The sequence below is a fragment of the Cydia pomonella genome, chromosome 18 (genome assembly GCF_033807575.1).
Source record: "Cydia pomonella isolate Wapato2018A chromosome 18, ilCydPomo1, whole genome shotgun sequence".
Taxonomy (NCBI): Eukaryota; Metazoa; Arthropoda; class Insecta; order Lepidoptera; family Tortricidae; genus Cydia; species Cydia pomonella.
This window is the reverse complement of record NC_084720.1, coordinates 10,031,570-10,056,424: the sequence shown is the minus strand read 5'-3', so window position 1 is coordinate 10,056,424 and position 24,855 is coordinate 10,031,570. Positions and strand designations below refer to the sequence as shown.

The window sequence follows — 24,855 nt, the reverse complement described above, 5'->3', positions numbered from 1 at the left end:
GCATCAAAAGTAGCGGATCAAACAAGGTTTCAAAAGTATCTACCATTCTGTTACAACTTAAGAAAATGTGGTGGTTCTATATGTAGAACAATTAAGACGGTAAAAGATATACTTTTGAATGTAAATTTTAGAGATTTATCTATAGTTGGAAAAGTTATCCGGAATATCAGATACTTTTGGCGCGTTGTTTCATCCGCTACTATTGCTGCTGACTGTACCACTGTTCTGCCACTTTTCATACTTTAAAATTTAAATTTACTTTTCATACCCAATCTTTTTACAATAGTTCGACCTTTTTTCACCCGTCATTGGCATGAGCATGAATGCTGTAGTTGTGTGTACGTTATAACGTCAAAAAAGTAAATGCAAAAACCGCATAGTATGGAAGGTAGAGGCAAGGAACAAAATCTCCATATACCAAAAAGTGCCCGACAAAAAGCCATAAATAGGTGGCGCTACAATACCTAAATAGAATACTTGAGAAAAAATCTAATCATAGACAGCGCACTTCACTCCGTCAATAACGCCTAGGTTCTAACGCTACTCTGGAGATATTTGGAACTATTATTTATAGCTCTTTTAAACCACGATGGTGACAAGCAAGCATACGGCCCGCCTGATGGTAAGCAGTCACCGTAGCCTATGGACGCCTGCAACTCCAGAGGTGTTACATACGCGTTGCCGACCCTTTAAAAATCTGTACACTCCTTTTTTGAAGAACCTCATACTGTAGACCCTCGGGAAAACCTCGGCAGGTAGCTCATTCCACAACCGGAGCATGCGCGGGAGGAAGTTCCTCTTAAACCGCACAGTGCGTGACCATTTAGGTTCTAGGGTGTGAGGATGAACACCCTGCCAACGGCGGGCGGTGCGGTGATAAAAAGTAGCCGTGGGCATCATGTCAAACAATTCATCAGAGCACAGCCCATTGTACAAGCGGTAGAACACATATAAGGAGGCAAAGTCTCTCCTTAGACTTAAACGTTCAATACCGCTTGTGAGTTTGGGATCGTCGATGATTCGTACAGCACGTCTTTGGACTGAGTCGAAGGGCCCAAGCTGGCATCCAGGTGCTCCTGCCCAAAGGTGACAGCAATACTCCATATGGGGTCTGAATTGCGATTTATAAAGTAGCAGTCTTTGCCCTGGACTAAAGTATCGCTTTGCTTTATTGAGCACACCGAGTTTTTTAGATGCCAGCGCGGCCTTCCCTGCCAGATGACTACGGAATTGGACGTCACTGGAGATGTCGACACCGAGGATCCTAATACTCCCTGACATGGTAAGGGCTGTGCCTTGGAACTGTGGGACCACAGTAAATGGAATTTTCTTAGCGGTAAACGCGCAAACTTGTGTGTTTGCTAACAGCTGACAGCTGGATACTTTTGCAACAATTCTGCCTAAGGAGTTTCTGTTCCTTGCCTCTACCTTCCATACCGCATAGTTTATTACCGTCTTCTAACCTGTTTTTTTTTCCAAGAGATTGATTCTGTACTACTGTTCGACGGACAATAATTAAAAGGATAACTACCCAGAATAAATATAGACATAACAACCGTTAGAGCTATTGGAAAATCAATTATAATTTGATACTTATTCAAGAGTCTCGGAAAACAGATGAATGAATTTTCGATGTTGCTGTCATGCGTGATAGGGCAGAGTTACCGGCCTTGTAACTGACGTGAACCAACGAGTTTAGGTTTGTTTGTTTTGACACCGATTATGATTGCACAAATAAAATTAGGAACAGTCACTGTAAAATCAGTTGCATAAACATAGTTCAAACTACAAATCTTTGATATGATTTTTAAAATGCACTTCAATAAAATACTTGTATAAGAAAGATTCCAAAATTAAACCACTTTATTTATCCAAAATCAGCACTAAGTCTATTCTACAAGCCAACATAAGGAAACAAATCAACTTAATTTCTCTACAAGATGTCGGTACCTATGTTTTTTGTTACTCTTGAGCATTTATTTGATATGTCTACTATAGTTAACACTATCATATTTGTTTTACTAAATAGTTTATTCTAATAAATCTCTTAAACAATCTAACTAAAATATAATATTACAAAATTAAAACTAAAATTAAACCTAGAAATAAAATAAAATTATCTACTATAAAATATACTTACCTACAAAAAAAAAAAAAAAAAAAGGAACCAATTATAAAGAGAATACCCCTTCTAACAGGTCTGTTTGCGGCATGGACCCCATGATACTGGCGGCATTACCTCTCTGTATGGCAAGGGAAATACGTTGAGAGAGGTACGCGCCAGCCCTGGGGTCCCCTGTGGTGTCGACCAGCCGCGCCGACAGTGCTGCCATGAATATTTTCATGTCGGCTGACCAGGGACCCAAAGTCTCAACCGCGAGCGCCGCAAACTCATAGTCGTCGAGCAACGTCGAGTATTTGCGGCGCTTGAGTACTTGGGCCTGGTCAGCGGCAGCGCCGGCTCGAATGCGGGTCCCCTGAATGTGGGACTGTGCAAAGGTGTCGACACACGTTGCGTCCCACACCAGGGCCCTTCCTAGTTTCCACGGCACTAACGTGGCTCCGTCAGGACGCTTGCCGTCGTCCCTCGCCATGCCCACGGGTTCTAAAACCGCAGGCACAGACACGGTGGCGAGCGCGCGACGGACCAAATCATTAATAGTGCCGTGGCGGAATATTCGGCCGGCGCTTCTTGAACATGAGAGGCCATGGCGGCCCAACTGGTTCACATCCAAATTACACAAAAAAAAACATTAGAAACTTAATACTAGATTACAGGACGATATTATAATAATTACTAAATACACAATTAAAGAAGAATTAAATTAAAACTTTAACAACGAAACATTTTTAAGCTAACAATTGAGACTAAACTAAAACTAGAAATTTAACTACTAAAGAGTTGTATAAGTACTTACTAACCTATTAGTTCGCCCCGGATAGGGAACTGGCGATCGATCCAAAATCATGCAATTGAAAGGTTTTTGAGAACAGGATTATATAGAGAGGATTCATGGATATATATATTAATTTTTTGACTCGATTGAATAAAACAAGAATAAAAATCTAGTAGTTCAAGATGGTGGTATTTTTTTATAATTTCGACTAAGGGCCTTTTCGTATCCTCACTATCCTCAGATACCTATACATTTTCATTAAGATCAAACCAAAAGTAAAGAAATCCAAGACGGCGGCGTTTTTTTTACAATTTAGACGACAGATTATTAAGGGGCCTTTTGGATCGTCAAATATAAATTTTAAACATTATCAGAGCAAAAATAAAGGAATTCAATATGGTGACCGTTTTTTTACAATATTGAGGATCGTTTCATATTATGAGGCCGTCTGTATTCTCAGATATCAATTTTCAACATTATCAGCCCAAAAATAAATAACTTTAAGATGGCAGCGGGTTGTTCACATTTTTACTACGGATTCATATTAAACGGCAATTCGAGTCGAGTTACAATTTTTTGTCATAATCAGATTAATTATGACGAAATGCAAGTTGGCAAGAAACTCTGTTCATTGTGACCCCTTTTTTGTATCAAAGTCCTTTAGCACTCCCTGAAATCTCAAATATATTTCTTATGTTGGATCTGCCACCGAATATGCCCGCTTAAATTCCCGTGTACAATCTACCCTACCTATGTACCTACGTTATGTTATGGCCACGTATTCTTTCTTGCAAACGAGTTGACCATTATAGCAAGACCCCTTTTCAAATCGCCTTTGGGCCTTCTAGCTTCGTAACCCCTTGATCGATCATGCTCTTATCGGCCAAGTGCGAGTCGGACTCGCACAGGAAGGATTCCGTACCATTATCTATAAAAACGGTCACCCATCCACGTACTGACCCCGCCCGACGTTTCTTAACTTCGATGATTGGACCGATGAGAACCTCGAGATTGGAAATAAATATTTATTTTATTCTGTTTTTATTATTTGTTGTTATAGCGGCAACAAAAATACATAATCTGTAGAAATTTCAACTGGCTAACTATCACAGTTTATGAGATACAGCCTGGTGACAGACGGACGGACGGACGGACCCTTAGAGTACGGAACCCTAAAAACCTGTCAAGTGCAAGTCAGACTCGCGTTCGAAGGGTTCACCTTTTTTTTAAACATTTTTTCGTGAAACGTCTTTAACCCCTTCAACGCCACACCTATCGTGCGCGGCGCGTTCAGGAGTTGTATGAAAATTTGTAGGTGATAGATCACACTAATTACTACAAAGACGGGGTTTGATTTTTTTAGTTCTTTGTTTGTATTTTTTTTATATACTAAAATTATAGAAAAATCTAAGTGTGCAAAACGCGTTTTTTTATCGCCATAAATTTTAACATCATAAATTTTCAAAAAATATTAAAAACGTGTGTGGTATCATATTACAACACACAACAGGAAATAACATAGTGAAAAAGTTTATGTTATGACTACGATGATTTTTGAAAATAAAAATAAATAACAAAATGGTGGAAGAAAAAATGAAAGCTGGAATAATGTTCAAAATCATAATTTTAATTAAGCGGATTGCCTTTTCTAATACAAATAAAGTATAAATTTTGGCAATGTTATATCTAACACAAATAATGTTATACTCGTATGTGAAGAAGGTACAAGTTCAGCTGCGGATCAGCAACGGTTCACACATGTCAACAGCAAAGTTCAAAGATGTCATCAGGACATTCAGGACTACAATGCACACATCAACAACGTTTGCATAGAACTTGAGCAATATAACATACGTAGTATTGTCGCGGTTGTGCGGACACGGCTCGCACTCACCCAGTTCAACGCACTGGTACACGTAAACACAATATGACCGGGTTGCACTAATATATGTAATATAAACACTGTAACGAAAGTCCGGAACTAAGCAAGACCGCGTCGCGAGAGCCCAGGCTAGCGCGCGTCGGTACCCAGATGTTGTTGCAGCGATTGCACTAGCATCTGGCGGGGCCATGGGACCATTGTTTTGCCGGGCCTTTAAGCGTTTTATGCGACTCAAACAAATGCTTCGCGCACGTCCGCTCACCACCGTATCCCAAGTCGTGCACATCTCACAGTGATTAAGTACATACAAGTTAGAACAAAAGGATACCTATTTTCATATACATTGTACTACTTTAAAGAGTCTGAGCAATATTGTGCCTATGCACAAGGCGTCATATGCTAGTATTCATATATCAACGTCTTAATATTTATGTCAACATCTAATGATACCTATATATAATTATCAAGTGAAAAGGCTAACTTTACACGTTAACAAAGACCACCTTGGTAAAAAAGAAAAAATATATCTTGTGACATGCCCTTTGAGATCAGTTGTTAGTCTTCAAAGTCAATTGTTTATGTATTAGGAGACTCGTTAGCAATATGCCTTCATGCTAGGTTTAAACAAGCGCCAGGCGCCGAAGAGGCGCACCGCAGACATACAATGATCGTTTGAGAGCATTTACATATACACGGCTTTATCACATGCGGTATGCTTGTAACCTTGACTTCTTGACAAGGTTACTTCACTTGTTGACGCTAAAGCCGTCAGATACCCGAAACAACATACGTTTTTAGTGTTCCGTAGAAAACTTTGTTCACGGAACACTTATGGAATCACTTTGGTTTTGCAAATCAGTTATATGCGATTTTCTCAGAGACCAAACGGTCAAACGACGGAGACAGCTAAAATTTGGAACACATGGTAATTAATTACCGCCACTAATATTGTAAATAAGTCAAAACTGCTTATTTCTTATTTTGGGGGAAAATTTAGGGGGTTGAGAGCTGAAATTATTTTTTTATTTGTAAGAATCGTGTGGGATACCATTAGAAAGCTTGCAAAGAAATGAGCCGGTGGACTAATTTTGAGTTCATTTTACGTGCAGTAGTTTCGATAAAAAATGTATTTAAGGTTGCAAGTTTTCATACAATAAGTTTCTCATCTGTCCTGGCGATTTTCGCAAAAGCTATAGCGAACCAGGAAGCTGAGCAAACAATAACCAAATAAAACGAGCATGGAGACGGTGGAAAAATTATCAGGGTAACCATATCTTTAATCGTTTTTTTATTGCAGCCTATAGGTTACTTAGGGAATCAATACTTAGTAAGTCTCTACAATGGTTGACCTATTACTTTTAAATACAACCTTATTTCAACAGAAATAAGTTTCAAATTGGAACGGGATTTTGCACTACTTTAAGTCGTTTGGTAAATCGGTTATTGGCATTAATATGTGCATAGAGTTACTAAATCGTAGTCAGCTTGATAAATTAATTTAATATTTATTTAATAGTGTTGATGATTTCAAATTTTGACTATGACTGACAGTTCAGTGCAGTATCTGATTTAGTCAAATGACTGTTGAGTTTGAGATTGAGTTGAGTTGAGGAGCAAACCAGTTTTTAGTGATAACGTGTTTTTCCTAGTTAAAACTTAATTTATTCCTTGGAGTGGTAGGCCGTCGACTTCCGACCGATCATTTAAATTTCAAATTTGATTAATTGAAATAAAATCAAAATTCCAATAACTTAAAAACAACATATGCCACTTGACCCTTGGAGTGGTAGGCTGGTAGGCCGTCGATTCCCGACCGATTATATCATTTAATTTTCAAATTTGACTAATTGAATTAAATCAAAGTTCCAATAACTCAAAAACGACATATGCCACTTGAAGAGTTATGGACCGCCTCAATGAAAACCCGTTCTCACTAGTAAAACTAGTTTTCCGAAACGCATTTTCACTAGTTGTAACTCGGAAGTTTCAGTCAAAACTAGTTGACGCAAAGTATATTGGTGAATACTAGGTAGTTTTTACTAATTATTCCAACTTGATTTCAATTAAAACTAGTTTTGACCGGGGAAATGCATTTTTACTAGGTGAATTTAGTTTTCACGGTATTCTACCAGAGATAAAAGATGTGCTACGACGAGCGAAGCGAGGAGTAGTGTGTTAGGCTAACCGTGGCAAAAAGGCGCGCGAATTTGAGAGAATTGCGAGATATTATTTAATTTCTCAGACTTTTGCCCAAAGGCGGCGTTAGGCGTAGGCCACCGTGCGCCTACGGCCTCGCGGTCTAACTAGCCCCGCGTCCATCGGGACGCGCTCGTACATTTTGCGAGGCTCTCTGGTCGCGGAAATATGCCTAAACCTAATGGTTTGGCATTAAATTTTGGTCTTGCACCGCAACTGCATTTGCCCCAATATGTAAAACTGAAACGGGACGGGATTTAATCATGTGTACTTACTTTTATTATTCGTCCTAACGTTTTGAACGTGATATTATGTTCGTGGCTACATGCAGATTCTAATAATTTTACCGTACATAATAAATTTTATCTAATTTAGCTAATACTACATTAGATAATATTATTTTTTTCTTTTTGCTACATTCATTTCTCTTATTAAGAACTTCTGTAAAAAAAATGTTAAAACTTTATGTTAAAAAAGTATATCTAATCGTTTAGTTATCTGACAACTATCGATTTTCCATTTTAAGTCGTGTCTTGTCTACAAGTTTCAAATACAACAATTGCGACTAAAAAAATATGTAAATAATTGTCATAGGTTATATCATAAGGTATTATACTACTGTTTTTGACGGATTTAGTTTTTCACGTACGAAGTTGTCATGTTGGTTGTCAACTTTGACGTATATTACATTGTTGTTATTTCGGTATTCTTAACAAATAAATAAAGCGGGAGTTTCGTATAAGTATCCTTATGCTTGCATAAACCAAAATTGGGACTACATTTGTATGGAGAAGTGATCGTCTTAAACCTGTTCGAAATACTTTTCAGCATTGAAAAAAAGCTTTACTCGTATACTTGTAGCTTCTACATATATGTCTGTAATAGGGTTTTCCATTCCATTGTCTTTGCATTTGTCTTTGCAAGTTTTGATTTACGGGCAGCTACCTCTAGCTAGGCAAGGACGGAACACTTCGCCGCGGTCGTGACTGCGGCTTGGCCAATTTTTGATTTATAATATTTATTCAACTATATGTTCACCTAAGGTATGAATATAATAGAGCCAGGATAATTATTTTTGCAGTCGTAAAAGATATTTTATTTTTAGAGAGGAAAGTGAGGACTTTTTTTGTATGAAAGGGCGATTTCGCGCGGCTCCTCCACTCTCGCCTTATTAGTAATACCTCTGTATATATCTATTAGATATATAAATAAAGCATAAGGTTAATTAAATTTTTAAATATGGGAAAAGTGGAATAAATAGATAAATCCATCTACCTGAGAATAAATGTACTTAAGATTTAGTGTCTGCTTTTGTCGTAACGCACGAATGTCTTTATACTCCCTAAATCCCTTTTCTATTCAGAACCCAAGAATAAGGATGGTTCACAATAAGTTACATAATAATTGATCGAACAAGCTCGACTTGAACACCTGAATCAAAAGTACTTTCAACGAGGCAAGACAGCCTTCGTCTTGTCAATCTTCGATTGAAACTTACGAATAGACATCAATTTCATTTCTATTTGACATTATTCACCAGTGGCCTTGCCACGACTGCCTTATCAGTGTCAAACTGACATATTCGCTAACGTCTGCGTAACTTCTATACATCTGTGCCCCTAGTGTAAATTTATTCGATAGCGAAACGTGACGTACGCCTTTGCGTTTAGTCTAGAAAGTAACTTACGCTCACGCTAGTGAATATCTCAATGTCAAATTCGTGGTATATTCGTTTCGTGGCTATAGGGCACCTCGTTCGACAAGAACAAAGTGCAAAAAATATGTATACACGAACTTATTGCCTTAGTACTCTAAAATATTTAATACCCTGACTAAAAATATTAGAGGAGAAATGACATAAAGTGAATGTACTGGGTGTGTCCATCAGTTGTACTGGAGCGGAGGCGCCTAGGTGTTCACAAATATCTGAACACACCTCTATTATCCAGGCGCTAGAGTGGGTGTTCAGATATTTTTAAGCACTTTGACCGCTCCTATATATCTATACAAGAGCGTTTTTTTCATCCGTCCAAGCACCAGATGCTGTTGACTGCTGGAACAAAAAGCAATGGTTGCTTGTTGGTGAAGGTAGTTACTTGTAGTTTGGGAAAAGGAATTTCTCCCAATGGGATTTGGCTGTGGATTAGTTGGGAAGAAAATCTAGTTTTATTGATCTCGCAAAAATAACTATAAATGCATAAAAAGAAATTTCCAAGAACTCTAGAATATCCAAGTCGGCTAAGGTCACTTGTATAAGAATTTAGCTATTAATGATGATGATGAACTCCTACCCCATTTCGGCCACAGTGACTGCCTTATAAATATTATTAGAAATCAGAATTATACTTATTTATATATTATGCTAGATTAGAGTGAAGCTGCTTCACTCTCCAGTGCGCCCTTAAGTGGCTTGAGTGCCCAATTGTGTTACCAAAGATACGAACGCACTTTGGGCATATCAAAACACCACCGACATAATTGTAAGTGATGAGAGGGCTCTAAGTTGCATGTCTTTATATGCCTTTTCAGAACGTCCTTGTACGGCAAGTACTGGCTTACTATTCTGGGGTTCTAAATAAATAAAAAATCCGGTCAAGTGCGACTTTGTTTTACTCGCGCACCGAGAGTTCCGTGCAAACTTTGAATTATCTCGTGTAACTATAAAGGCGAAAGACTTTTAATCAGAAGTACCTATGATACTAACAAGGAAAGGTACCCAACTGTCCGGTTCCAATTTGATTTATATTTATATATGTTATAGAGTAGTCTAAAACGGACACGCATTTTTTTTTAGCTGCCCAAACTCAACCTATTGGGAGAAATTGTCCTCCAAAGTACTAAAAAGTTACTAAATCTTCTAACTCCTATAGAAGGTGATGCTCAAGCAACTTGCTAGTTAATGGCTGGTTTGAGTATATGTTTGAAAGCAGCAAAAAATAATGAGCACGTGTTTTGTTATATCGGCTAAAACTCATTTTTTCAAAAAAATCGACATTCTAAGTTTTGTAATCTCTTATTGCTAAAGTTACACATAAAGACGAGTGTTTTTTTAGGAAAACTTGAGTTTAAGCAGATATAACAAAACACGTGTACATTATTTTTTCCTGTTCTCAAACATATACTCAAAAAAGCCATTAACTAGCAAGTTGCTTGAGCATCACTTTCTATAGGAGTTTTAAGATTTAGTAACTTTTTAGTAGTTTGGAGGACAATTTCTCCCAATAGGTTGAGTTTGGGCAGCTAAAAAAAAATACGTGTGCGTTATTTTAGACTACTCTATAACATATATAAATATAAATCAAATCGGAACCGGACAGTTGAGTACCTTTCCTTGTAAGTATAATTGTGTACAGCGCCATCTACACGTATCGGCAAATTATTTAACTAATTTGCGCGATGTAATGCACGAATTTATTTATTTAAACTTTATTGCACAAAAGAAAACTTATCGTACAAAAGGCGGACTTAATGCTAAAAGGCATTCTCTACCAGTCAACCTTAAGGTAAAGCAGAGCGATTGTACGTATTAGGTATATTCGTTTTCCGAGGATAATTCTCTATCATGTGAACCGATTTCAAAAATTGATATTTTATTTGAAAAAAAGGTGTCTTAAAATCTCATAAAATTTTCAAGTATAATAAACACACGTAAAGTAGGTTAAATTGCAATCTGAATTCGGAAATGTCTTTTATTAATTAAAACTTAAGTTACCAAAATAGAGGTCTGATTCTATTTTTCCTGTAAAATTAATAGTATTAATGTTAATATTATGTAAAAACTTTATATTTTTTCTTCGGTAAAGTTCGGAGCTAAGGGGGGTAGGGGGACTAGTATTTTTTTGCACATTTTCCTTCATAAATCACGTTTTTTACACTATGAAAAAAAAGATTTGGAACGTAGAATTTGACCTCTTTCAAATGATACCCCACATGACTTAGTCACTAGATTTTGACATTTTGCCATCTCTTCATTTTGGGCATTTTCCATAGATAATAAAAATAAAATAAAAATAATTTCAATTTGCTAGAAGCGTTGTTCATAACTATTCCAAATTTCAAATCTATAGGTTTGTTGCAGTGGTTCCCGATATATTTAGCGATGTGAAAGACGGACAGACGGATGGCAAGAGTCGCGCCATAAGGCTTCCTTTTATACTTTTTGGTACGGAACTCTAAAAATTTGCTTTGCCACTTCGTCTTCTGACATCCCAAACACGTGCCGGCACCTCCGTAGACGCCGCCTAATCAGATAAACCTCAAAGCCTCCGACATTTGCGCGCCTCAGGACTTCTGTATTTCTGACGCGGTCGGACTATTTGATGTTCATATTTCATAATGTCTTGAAGGTATTTGTGACGAAATCTGTTAAGTATTCGAATTGGGACCGTGCGAAGAGCATGGTGGGGGTAAGTAAATCGATCCCAGCGCATATGGTGGTAAAAATTAAAACTAATTGCGGATAGCGTCTTTAACATTTCGTACAAGTTATAGGGCTCGAAATGAAACTTTAATTTATGAGTACTCCTGAAATATCTATTTAAATTGTATGGTGTAAGGGATCATTGTAATCTGTATAAAATTCTTAATATAACTAACGTAACTATATAATTTGATGATTATTAATACTGTATCCGTGTAAATAGCTTTGCAAATGCCACATACTATGTGATCTTTTTCTAGAACTTAAGAATGGGTATAGTGAGTTATCCTAAAAAGATAGACATTCAACATCACAAACTTTGTAGACCCATGAAAGAGAGACAACCTCACCATACATTGTGTTGTTATAGCTCAAACGGATTCGGCAGCGTTTTCAATTAGAGTTCCTAGCCAGCGTGATTTTTTCCGACAACATCGTTATATTTCAACCAATTTACACAAAACCTTAACAAGTTATATACCTTCATCGAGAATCACTCTATTGATAGATGAAAGTCGTATGAAAATCTGTTCAGTAGTTTTTAGTTTGGAGTAGTTTTATAAGATGTAGTGCATTGACGTTTTCCCCTAGACTTGCGGACACTAGGTTGCGTGACAGTCGTGCACATAGCGAATATGCTTACGGCACGTGACCCAAGTCTCAGATGAGTAAACATCTAATATATAGCCATAACTAACTAGATTTTTTATATGGAATAATCTGGAAATATATTTTTTTCTGCTTACAAGCGATATCTTTTACTAACAAAATTTTCAACATTTTCACACGATGTTTTATATTTTCATGTAATATGAAGGGGATAACATTAAACACCCATCTCAAGTTCCTCTTTCGACTGATAGCTGACAGTCCCTAAACTCTGGGGTGCTTTAATAAAAAAATTATAATGTAATATCTCATATAAGAGCCCGTCAACACGTCTCACCGGCGACGACTTGCCCTTTTTTGATTGACAACAAAAATATTCAATTTGGTTTCATACCTCAGGCTCTGAAAGTAGGTCATTGGTGATCTATAAAGTGTGCAGAAAGTAATATGTTTCTGCTCTAGTGCAGAAAAGTGGTGTACTCCTCTGTGTTCCCGTCTCATGAGAAACTAAATGGAAACAAATTAAAAAAAATTACCCTATTAAATTGGTAATTGTTCTAATTTTACGGCTCAGGACCGCTTTGTCCACAATCCTATTTCGTCACCTTTTTAAATCGTCCCAATGTCCAGTGGCGGATTTACCAGCAGGCTGAGTAGGCTCGAGCCTAGGGCGGCAGATTTTGGGGGAGGCAAATTTGGGGAACAATTTTTTTTTTTTACCTCATAGAAATCAAAAAGATTTTTCTATGACGGTTTTCTGATGTCTTACAGATAGAAGTCTGCAACAAATTTTGTCGATGACTTTTCTCTCTCACTTGTCATTGCACATTCCGAGAGTAGCAAACTTCCATATTCTAGAGTAAAACAGCTAGTTCGCCGCCCTTCAAGCAGTAATCGGCCTCTCGCCTCTGCGCCCTTTGCCCACACTTCTTATGAGTGAAAAGAGCGCAATTGTAAAAAATATGCCCCTATTCCCACTAACAACCCATACATGCCAGTCTTACTACTGGTTGGAGGCTACGAACTGGATGGTTTGTATAAAATTTTTCGATTTTTATTCGAATATAATGAATAATTTAGTGAATAATTTTACCGATTTCAATCTTATGTATCGACTATTATGTGTTTCACATGCACTAGTAGCTTCAGAAAATTCGATTGGAAAATTATTTTACGTGCAATTTCAACGAAATTGTTGCATTGTAAAAATAATGTATGATATGACAATTGTTGAGGCAAGGGCAGCAAAAACTATTCAGCCTATACCTTGAAAATTTGTAAATCCGCCACTGCCAATGTCATGTCCTCAGCATACAATTCTTAAATCGCCATCTTCCTAGCTCGTCCACATTACTATTTTGACTACAGTGCCAGATCGTCTACATTCATATGTTGACCACAGTAACATCTCGTCAACATTATTGTGGTTATCTTATGATAGGAAAGTGACGACATAGGAATGGCGACTGATCAGAACAGTGGACCATATGACAATAGTGACGGGTTAAAAAGGTGACCAAATAGGATTGTGGACGAAGCGGTCCTGAGCCAATTTTACTTATCCTGCGTAGTATCTTTTTTATCAAACACTATTATGTAACTAAGTAATTTGTCAAATAATTATTTTTTAATTTCTTTTGTTGAATTATATATACTTACATAGATTTCATAAGCCAGGTACCAAAAGGAATACAACACTAACATATATTTTTTTAACTTAAATGAGTAAAGGCAGAATCTTTTACAGCCGCACTTGAAAGTTTTTACTACTACTACTACACGACGTTTAGCCTTCTGGTTTAACGTTGTGATCAATAACTTGGCTGGTTGTTCTTCAGCCAAATAATTATCTGGCTTATTTCACCAGTCGGCTGCGACATATGCATCATTTCAATGATTCAGTTTTGTACCACGCTCTTTGTTTTCAATACCTTGTCCAAAAATGTATTTGATCCAACCTGAGGGCAAGCGAAACGTAAGGGCACTACCTACCCCTTTTCGAAACGTTTTGTCGGTTTTTGAACCCTCTTAAATTGGGTTTGGATTATCCCAGATGAACAAAATTCTCGGGATATAATGTCAATAGTGGACATATTAAACATAAAAAAATTTCAATCGCATAGCTTTTATTGATATCTTATACTTTAGATTTTATTGATATCTAAAAACAACCCGATTTCGTCACTGACTCACTCACTGATGATCATCAAAACTCTTAGAGTAGTTCCTGAAATCTATAAAGCTGCAATTTGGTATATAAAGCTAGTATTAGTACACAAACAACATTGTTGGGGTTGTAAAAAGTAAGAATTGTACAGTTTAGCCATTAGTGTAAGTAAAAAACCATAATTGATAGACACATAATTTTTGGCCTGATTGTGAGAGCTTATTATAATTTCTAAGTTTTATTTAAAGCGCTACAATAATAAATAAATAAATATTACAGGATATTATTACACAAATTGACTAAGCCCCACAGTAAGCACAAGAGGGCTTGCTTGCTGCGTTGTGGGTACTCAGACAACGATATATATAATAATATATAAATACTTAAATACACAGAAAATACCCCAAACTCAGTAAAACAAAATATCCGTACTCATCACACAAATAAATGCGCTTACCAGTATTTGAACCCGGGACCATCGGCTTCATAGACAGGGTCACCACCCACTCAGCCAGAACGATCGTCATAATTCCGCGACGCCACAAATACTCGACTTTACATAACGACTATGAGTGTGCTGTGCTCGCGGGTCCCTAGTCAGCCGACATGAAAGCATTCATGAGGGCACTATCGGCGCGGCTACTCGACACCACAGGAGACCACACCACAGGGATATCCCTTGCGATACAGAGATGTAACAGTGGGGTCTATGCCGCAGGCCGATTTGCTGGACGGGGTATTCTTTTTGTAATTGGGTATATTTTCATATATCCTTTTTATTTTGCGACATTTAAATTAATTTTTAGGTTCCTTTAAGTCTAGTTTTAATTTGTAATATGACAGTTTACCTACCCACATCACAAGCCTATTAAACTTGCTTCCCTAACTGGCGAACTAAATTGACATGAGATTGATAGATAAAATGATACCAGGAATAGCAAAGAAGAAATAGTCACGAGTATATGTATGTCGATAAGTAAGATATTGCACTTACTACCCATGTTAAAATTATAAAGGGATCACAAACGATTTCTATTTATGAATTTCACGAGAAAAGTGGTCGATTCGATTGTAAGATTGTTGACGTTACCGATCGAATGAGGAGGTGCGGATGCGAAAATGCCTAATTTCGATGTTAAATAGTATGCAGGTTTGGGGCAAGTTGTTTATTTAGAGAACTCGGTTGTCGCCATAAATCTAAAATTGGTGATTTAATTTTCTACGTGGCCGATAGATGAGATTTATGCATATTTAAATACTGGCCTAATTGTCAACTTGAATGTCCAATTTGGGGACTAGTCTTTACGATCGAAGCAATAGGGATAACCGAGACGATTAAATTTTTATTTTATTTAAATTAATCAGATTGTGTGAAAAATTGCCCCATCTAGCTTGGCCTTATTTATATTTTGAGCCAAAATATTTATTTAATTACAATTTATAAAATATCCTTGTCTCTATTATCATGAAATAAAATAAAAATAAAACTTATTATTTCAGGTCAAACTATAACAATAAAATTGCACAATTTTCGGAATACCGACGAACATTTATAAAATAACATAAATAATTACTTATTAATATTTGAACTGACCGCGCAAAAATAGCGCCCGCCCCTAGCAGTGAATTCTCGCGATATTCTCTAATTCAAACTTTTTGAAAATAACGATATGAACAGCGCTGGCCAAACTGTGTATCAATTGTGCACATTGACTTGTCAATATAGTACACATGATTCTGGAGGCAACTTTAGATCGATCTGTTGTCCTAAAATATTCATTTATTCATAGTTAGAAACATCAAATAAAATCGCACTTAACATCTCTGAGCCTGACGCTATTGTCTCAAGAATGAGACAATAGCGTCAGGCTAATAATCATCTTCTTACCCTGGAACCTAGTATACATATATTTATCATACATTTATCCGTATATGTTATGCGGTTTTAGAGGAAATTCCTTCCGTGAACATTCCGGTTGTGGAATTAACTCCCTGCCGAGCTTTCCTCAAGTGACTACAATATGGGGATCGTTAATATTACATTGTGTATTAAGGGCGGTAAACAAGAATTTACGAACAAATGTAAATTGAAGCCTGAGCCCTTCGAGCGAGGGATTAATTAACATGAGTTCGTAACACAAGTTCGAAATTTAAGATTTACAGACCGCATCGCCTAGCAAGTGCGATAAAAATAGTAGATTGTGTCACAAGGGAGCAAAATGGCATATTTACGGCGAGGGCGTACATTAAATCCTAAACGAAGCGAATTCTAAAATAGATTCCTGAGTGTAGTGAGGGATTCTATTATAGCATCCCGAGCGTAGTGAGGGATTCTATTTTAGTATCCTGAGCGTAGTGAGGGATTCAATTGTGTTACGCCCAAGGTGGAAATAATTTTGCTACCATCCGACACATACTGCTTTTAACATCACCTATTGAGCAAATTATTATGTTTCAAAATATTATTGAAGCAAAAAAATTGTATGCAAAAAATATAAAAATAGTGTCCTAGAACAGAAAAGTGTTACTTTTATACCTCCTGGCAGGGAAGAAAAGTGCCACTTTGATCCGTCCTAGCCAGGAAGAAAAAGTCCTTTTCTGAGTAGGTACGCTGAAAAATATACACAACAATAAACAATAAACAAATAGACAATTTTTTTTCGCGATTTCGGGGTGGGTCTTATAGTAAAAGTTACTCATCAGTATGACCTATATATTCACCCCGTAAATTATTGCAGGAGACTAAATAAACACCCTGTATATAGGTTCGTAAAAGGTCGGCAACACGAATGTGACACTCCTAGATTTGCCTCCGTCCATAAGGTACGGTAATCACTTATCATCAAACGGGCCATACACTGGTATACTATCGGTATTTAAAAGAAATACTTGCCACTGTTGCAGATCATACTTACAGGTTAATTTGTCTAAGTATTTACCTACGTATTTAAACTATCGCCGCTGCGTCACCTGGCGTGACCCGACCCCTGAAACTACTTCCTTCCGAACTCGATAGCCTTCTTGACCTGTTCAAGATTTAGAGCCTCGTGTCTAATTCCACTGCCGTTTGACCTAAATAATGAACATTCCAAGGCGTTCCGCGCTTCGCCTTTGACACCTGAACTAACTTAGTCCATCAATACAAGTAGCACCTGACAGCACCTGATAAAGCATATCCCTACTCCTTGGTAAAGAATAGACAGTCGAACGAGCGAGCGAAGTAAAGCGAAGTTCTTACATTCATCTTGAAACACACGGCTGGCTAAGGGCAAGTTCTAGCATTTTCGATCTTTTTAAATTTATCATAGGATAGTTTGTTACGCAATAACTTAAATTTTATTCTAATTTAAATTAAATTAGGTAAATGTGTAGTTGAGGGCATTATATTATTTTATTAATTAAATTATGAGCAGGCTCGATCAAGAGGCTATGGAGCTAGAAGAGCCTAGAAAGACAAAAAACTTTTCTTCTTCGAGTCTTGCTATAGTTTGGTACTGGTCAATTCGTTTGCAAGAAACTGGGCGTTTTACAAAATATTAGTAGGTATCACTGGTCTGATTGAGTTGAAAATATTGCGGCAACTAATGTAGCTAAATTATATCACTGCTCGGCATTTTGTCATTTGCGACTGTAATGCAGTCGACAGTAATGTCGCTCTGCAATACTGCAGCAGTCGACTGCATTAATGCAGGCAATGTCATAATGTCAATTTATCGAGAAATTAGAACATATATAATATTTTATTTCAATAACAATACCTAATGGATATATACAGTGGTGTTACTATAACTAGTTTAAATCTAAAATAGGCACTTGAGGCATTGTATCACGACGCATTTATATGAGTACCTAATGTTGCGCTAAAATACTGCCGCAGTAGTGTAGCTGCGGTCGGAATCCAAACGTCACCTTTAATACAAAACGAGGTTCAATAATGGACAAAGTTCGCCTACTTGATAACTGAGGCTTTGATCGGCCGCTTAATATGAATATGGAACAAACGGCCACCATCTTGATTTTTGAATTTTTGCTCTAAGCATGATTAAAATTGTAATCTGAGTATCCGAAAGTTCTCTTAAGGTGCCTCCTCACGCAAAGTTACTCTGAACCATTATTTATATTAAAGTTGACACTTTTTGAGCAGAAAAAAATGTGTATCAATCTACAAGATATGAGCAATGATATGGTTTTACTGGAAAGCTATTTTAATTTAAGTATGTGAAGAAGAAAAATCTTGAAGTCACCCATATTTCTTTCAGTTGTATCCGTGTAACTACTGTGACATTTATCGAAAATATATGAAACTTTACAATCTTTCTCACAAAACACTTTAAAACGATTTGGTTTTCTTGCTTTTTGTAAATTTATAAAACTATGCCTCAATTCCTAAAAAAATAAGCCTAAATCTCGCCTAGGTAATGGTAGGCCATTACCCCGCTCTCGTCCGTATAGTCAGTGCGGGGCAAGTCGTGTTCAATCCGTAGACAAAATTGTAAAAAAATGGCCGCCATCTTAATTTTTATTATATTTGTCCCGATCATAATGAAAATTGATATATTACGTATAAGAATCTGAAAGGGCCTTAAACATCTTACGAACATAAATTCATAGCCAAAATTATAAAAAAAACGACAGCCATCTTGAATATCCACATTTTTTATTCAATCGTGTCGAAAATTGAATATACGTTATGAATTATATAGTTTTTGGCGAACGGGGCGAACTACAAGTATTGTCTATAGTCAAGTACCTACCACGTAAGGAATGATCATTATTACAAAACCGATGTCTCGCAGCGGAAGGAAGATCCAAACATATTGTCGCTCCCTAACGCATGACAATACCACGTTATCTTTGTCACTCGCTAGAGTCTCTTATGAGGAAAGTGGACGACCGCTCCTCTATACCAATGTAGTCCTCATTTTACGCTCTGGTTTTTAACATTATTAAAAATATGTTTATACAACTTTATGTAGGTATATTAATTATTAACCATATGCAAGGGGCGTTTGAATTTTTACATGATTATATGAGATAGAAGCAAAAACAAAATTAAATAAATAATTACATATCATAAGAATAAGGCGTTAGGAGCTTTCAAATTCTCACTTACAAATGAACCCTTTACTTGTCTCCGTTCTACTTATTCAAAAGCAGCTTACTACACCCATATTGAACAATAAACCCCAATCGCATTGCTAGCGCAACACTACAGTCACGGTTGGAATAGCGAAATATTTCATAGATAACCATACAAGTGGATCGAAACAAAAAGCTGTCGACCACAAATGCAAGCAGAATTTCTGGCACCCCTCGAAAATCTTTGGCCTATATCTGTCAAGAAATCATTTGAACTTCATGCCAACTCATCATTAAAAGTTACCTATAAGTTTTATTTAGGCAATAAGAGTATGAGTAAGAAACAGTGATGTGCAGCGAAGTATTTAATTAGCTTCAAGACACAATTAGAATCGGTCTAATATAATTAACTTCAATCTTATGTAAGGGGTCAAAAGTTCATTAAATTGTAATAATTTCAGTACTTCACCTTCAAAATAAACCCTAAATATTTAATTGAATTTGTAAAACAGCGCAGGTGTTGTAAAAGGACAAAATAATTACTATACGAAGCAAAAGTTTCAAACAAATCTTTACAAATTGTATATTTTTATACTAGATGATTGTGGATCAAAAAGTGATCAAGATGTTTGTGTCTTCTAATGAACACTTTTTTACATGAGAACAGTCATATGACAATCGCGAAAAATGTCCCTATCTGTTCCGGCTGCTCTGGCCTCTCGAGGTTTTTCATGATTTATTTTGCCATTTGGTGGGTCCATTGAGTGGATCAATATGATAGATAGATAGATAGAATACTCTTTATTGGCACACCTCAGTAAAAATATACAAGAAAAATAAACCATTGATTAAATTTAGAGGCAGACAACAGGCGGTCTTATCGCTAAAAAGCGATCTCTTCCAGACAACCTTTGGGTAGCGGAAATAGAGAAGATAATCGAAAAAGTAGGTGTTGCTAAACCGTTATGAAGCCTAGATTCACACACAATTACAGTGAATAAACATACACATATAAGGAATACAAATAGACATACATAAACATACATATAAATATATATAAAATTAACCGAAACACAGCTAAATATGACAGCAGCATGTCAGCCACAGAGTAAAAATAACTATGTACTATATAAACACCAAGGGAGAGATAAATAATGTTCTTTGAGTGATATCTTCTATACTTTTTATTATTCCGCATGTACAGTGAGCTGCGAAAATAAATGGAAAAATTATGAACACTTTTGCGGCTGATGGTACATTGTATATGGTCATGAAGTTTAATTTCAGTATCATTTCGTACCTTGTCACTGTGATAATAGTATGAGGTGCCTGCCTAGCGACTTTCATATCGGTGGTCACTATGACGAGATACGAATTGGTACTGAAATTAAATTCTGTGACTGTATATACATATACAAATGGTCGCATTCTTTACGTGACGGAGTGATAATGACAGCGTATGTCTCTTTCAGTAACTTTGTATTGCGTAGCACTCGTGTACTAATTATGAATCTACTGATTTCTATTTTATTGAAATCCGCTAAATAGTTTAGGCGCTAGAAGAAAACATATGATTTAATATTCGGAGTCCTCTCAAGGAGATTGGTTTAATTTTTATTTAATAAAACAAGTGTAAACAGGTTGTGAACGGTAAGTGGAATCTACCGATACGTCATTTTAAAAAATCCGTCCAGTATCCTAAGCTATAGGGTGTACTGAATCATCAGTAAGTACTTAAACCCATACTTACTTTCTGGTTAAGAGGCTGTCAATACCTAAAGCGCGCACACTGTCTATTTGTATCGGAGTAAATGAGATAGCACTGTCGCATGTTACTGGGCCTGGGCAAGGGAATAATAAGAAAAATATTTAAATAAAAAAAAGTGGATTATTAGTGTAATATTTAACTCAACCACGGTTTAGATATAAATGTTTTGAAATTGTGATTTTAATTGCAGACCCATAAGTCAAAACAATAAAGACATAAAACCGTTTAATTGTGATTTTAAGACCAACCTTTGCAATTATTTTCTATCGAGCCGATTTCGTTCAATCGTGTATCGAGTACGACCACGGTCTTTGAAATATAATTAATACGAACATATATTTTTCTTACTTGACTAAAACAAATAGTCTTTCTTAAAAAACTGTTTAAGTAACATCAATTTCAAGGACATTGGGTGTTGACAGCCTCTTAAGTCGCAGTAGAGTAAAATATGAATATTGGGGTAGATCGCGTACAAATGTATAGTTAAAAGTGGAATTCATATTCCTCTGAGTTTCCTATTAAGAGAATGTCCCCTGGAAGTGTAGAAGCGTTAAACTTAGATTCAGCAAGTATTTTCTATAACAAGATTTATTTTTTCCGCAAAGATATCCAAGACTTTTTTTGTGTCGAATTTAATAAGCTTTGCCTTACACTATATTTTCATAAAGAATGTAGATTTAGAGTAAAACACGAATTTCTCCTGGATGGTACACATTTTCCAAGATGGCTGCGATTCCTCGAGGTCCCGAAATGTCAAATAGTGTGGGCATGAAAAGGGGGACTTTAATTAATATACATACCAAATTTCATGACTATTCTAGAAATTTCGAGGTTGGTCTTAATCCGATTGTGCTACTAAACAATGTATGCAAATAATCACGTGAGTTTTCGTAGTATCTGCTATCCCGAATTTTTTTTTGTATTTATTTGGCGTTTGTCGATGTACTTACGATAGTCATTTTTGACTAGGCCCCCTGGAGTAATTTCGGTTGACATAAAATATGAACGTTAGCAAAAATATCTTAGAGTAAATTCTTATACGGAAAAGCCAGAAAACCGTAAAAAAGTATGTTAGTAGTTACATTAAAAAAAATTCAGTTACGAACTCATTTTTTACGAACTTGTACCTCTAAACATACACTTTATCTTTGTAACTTGTGGCCCCTGAGCGTCTGTCCAACTGTCCGTCTGTCTCTAAATGGGCTCTATCTCAAGAACCGTAATAGATAGACAGTTAAAATTTTCTAAGCTAAGAGTGTGTTTACCTCTTGTCCCTATTACAAAAAGTAGATACTTATAATTAAATTACATTAACAACTATTGGTATACGAAACACACGCATAGTTAAGGACTTATATTGAGAATACCAAAAAAACACGGTTTTCGAGTCGTTTCATTTCAAGAGAGGTCACGAGGGGTGTAAAGTTAGCACAGGTTGTGTCGCGATTATCGTCATTGTTTTAGCGCCAAACATTATTCATAAATGTTATAAATACAAAACGTGAAATAGGACTTGCAAAAAATACAATGAATGCATAATTACAGCTTAGCTTAGGTATTTTTATTTAATGGTCTACTGCCCCTACTGGGTACCAACTTATAACTTTTTAAACTTCTTATAGATTAATAACGACACCTATTCATAATCTAAATAAAAAAGTAGGGTGTAACTCAGGTGGAAGGCACCTTGTCAGTCTCGGACTATTCGCGGTATCACTGCGTTCGAGCGCCAAATATGAGTATTTTTCATCCCGTAGTTAACAATCATACCTACAACATACAATTGTGTATGAGTCATACGGAACGCGGTTTTGTATGAACTTATGAAGGTTGTCAGTCTTTTCTCTATTTTACTAGCTTCTGCTATAAGTTAAAGTACCAAATTTGTATTTGGATCGTCATTTAAATAAAATAATAATATTTTGTTAGAATATCAATTAACTGAATACGTTTATTATAAGATAATCTGCCTATGCTCCACACCTGGTTCATTATAGTACTATTAGTATGCTACGGCTTATTATTATGGCATCGTATCAGTTTTCAAATGAACATTTAATATAGTAATTCTGTCTTTTATTTATTGTCAATTTTCATATTGATATGTCGTAAATAATACAAATAGTTAAAATATTATTTTTCTAGGGAATTTGTCTCAGTCGAAGTCGGATCAGAGGTTAGTGCAATACTAAATCACTTACTAATATATTTTTTAGGGTTCCGTACCCAAAGGGTCAAACGGGACCCTATTACTAAGACTCCGCTGTCCGTCCGTCCGTCCGTCCGTCTATTACCAGGCTGTATCTCATGAACCGTGATAGCTAGACAGTTGAAATTTTCACAGATGATGTATTTCTGTTGCCGCTATAACAACAAATACTAAAAAGTACGGAACCCTCGGTGGGCGAGCCCGACTCGCACTTGCCCGGTTTTTTTATGTAAACAGTTCATTTAATGTATACAAATTCAATTATATAACTAAACTATAAAACTTAAAACCTAAATCTAAAAATACAAATATCCCCCTGCGGCATGGTGCCGCTGATGCTGGCAGCATTTCCTCGCTGTATTGCAAGACCAATTTTTTGAGCGAGGAAGCTGCCAGCATTAGCGGCACCGGTGATGCTGGCAGCTTCTTCCAGCTACCGGTGACCTCTGCTAACCTTTTGTAAAGTTCCTTAATGAGCTTAACGGCACTTGGACCTCCGGGCCAACGGTCTCGACGTCAAAAGATATGAAATTGTATTCGGCGCCGAGACCCCTATAATTGGTAATTTTTAATTTTTCGGCCGCTTCTGCCGTCGCGCCGACGTTTTCAGATGTGTGCCGTGGAGATGAGATGGTATGAGATGGTATGAGATGTCTACACAAGTGGCATCCCATACCAGCACCCGTCCCATCTTCCACGGAATTTAGTGTCATTCCGTCTAAGGACGTCGACGTTAGTGCCGCAGGGGCACCTATGTGGGGCAGAGACCCGGACGCCGAGTCGCAGGCAGGCAGCAACGCGCAGAGTGTACGGTTCCAGGAAGGTAACGGTATGTACCGACGCGAAGGCGTGCAGCCAGGCACCGGATTCCCTAGCACCTGCTGCTAATGGTCTGGCGCGTGCTGAACCTGTACTAAAAGATTTTACATTGAATGTCGATATCGTCCCAGGTCCTTTGCGAATTTAGGTTTCCGGGAAAATTCTTACCAGGGCCGACAATGGACCTGGCTTTTTTAGACTCTGTTACGCCAGCAAGCAATCTCGTAGTTTGAAGGACAGGCCCTTAGGATTTTTCCTACAGAGTTGCTGAGCTATGGGCGGAGGATAAAAACGCCGGGATAGAAACACTTGAAATTTTACGGATCCCTAACCCACCGTGACGAATGGGAATACCTTTTTTATGGTAAGTAATTATTATACTAAATATGTTCAGACTTTTCAATAAAATCAAATATTTTATATAACATTATAGTAGTACTACTTAACTAAGAACTTAATTAAGGTTAACTGGAAGAGATCCCGGAAAAGGATAAGTTCGCCTTTCAAAATTCAAAATTCAAAAAATTATTCTAGAAGTAGGCCTCAAGGGCTCTTTTACAAGTCAATACAACATTTATAGTAACATCATAAAAACTTTTATAAATACAATAATTAATAGAATCAGGCGTTACTTTGCGGAAATCCATGCTAATTAAAACAAGAAATATTACTTTGCTACACCTCAGTTGTCAGTCGGGTGTCAGACCGTCAACATCTCCAGCATCTCCTGAGGATGCCTCGTAGAGAGGCGAAACACGTGTCGAGTTTTGTACTTTTGGTGGTGGGTTGTTATATTTATTTGCGTATTT

General features: G+C 36.8%; 1 protein-coding gene across 2 annotated transcripts in view; it reads right to left on the bottom strand.

Moving 5' to 3' along the window:
* Nucleotides 1-24,855, bottom strand: part of LOC133527598 (G-protein coupled receptor dmsr-1-like) — a 120,155-nt gene that overhangs the window by 75,747 nt on the left and 19,553 nt on the right. The window contains exon 1 of one of the 2 annotated variants that reach the window (XM_061864676.1): nucleotides 16,708-16,780. The exons of the other annotated variant lie outside the window; for it this stretch is intronic. The gene's annotated coding sequence lies outside the window, so the exon portion shown is untranslated. Of the gene's footprint in view, nucleotides 1-16,707; nucleotides 16,781-24,855 lie in introns of those variants that run through there. 2 annotated transcript variants of the gene reach the window in all.